Source organism: Charadrius vociferus, unplaced genomic scaffold, assembly GCF_000708025.1.
Source record: "Charadrius vociferus isolate BGI_N301 unplaced genomic scaffold, ASM70802v2 scaffold616, whole genome shotgun sequence".
NCBI lineage: Eukaryota > Metazoa > Chordata > Aves > Charadriiformes > Charadriidae > Charadrius > Charadrius vociferus.
In genome coordinates, this window is record NW_009648690.1 from 344948 (window position 1) to 345482 (window position 535).

A 535-nucleotide genomic window follows, 5' to 3' on the forward strand; every position below is an offset into this window, starting at 1 on the left:
GCTTGGAGCAACCTGGGCTGGGGGGAGGTGGCCCTGCCCAGGGCAGGGGGTGGCACTGGATGGTCTTCAAGGTCCCTTCCAGCCCAAACCATTCTATGATTCCATGATTCCATGAAATGGGCATCTCTGAGCTGGGAGATGCTGCCTCAGCAAGAGGAGCACGTGCTGCGAGGGGCTCCTGGGAGGAGAGCTGGAAGGGTTCATAGCGGGGATTTTGTTGGCCCTGGGGACAGAGGTTGGTCTGCAGCTCTGGGCTGTCCCCGGGGGCTCCGGCACAGCCTGGGGCAGGCTGCTGCTCCACGGCTCTGCTCCGCATGGCGTGGCCAAGGCTGCAGCAGGATCCCCGTGCCACTGCCCTCGCCGTGCTGGGCTCCTCCAGGAGAAGGTGCCCCAGGTTTGGGATGGATCCTGCAAAATCCTGAGGGATGCGGTCCTACGGGAGAGCGGTTGCCTGGCTCCGCTCCATCCCCACCCCATTCCTTCGACTGCAATCCCTTAATTGTTTCAAAAAAAGCACAAAACAAAAGACAGGGAG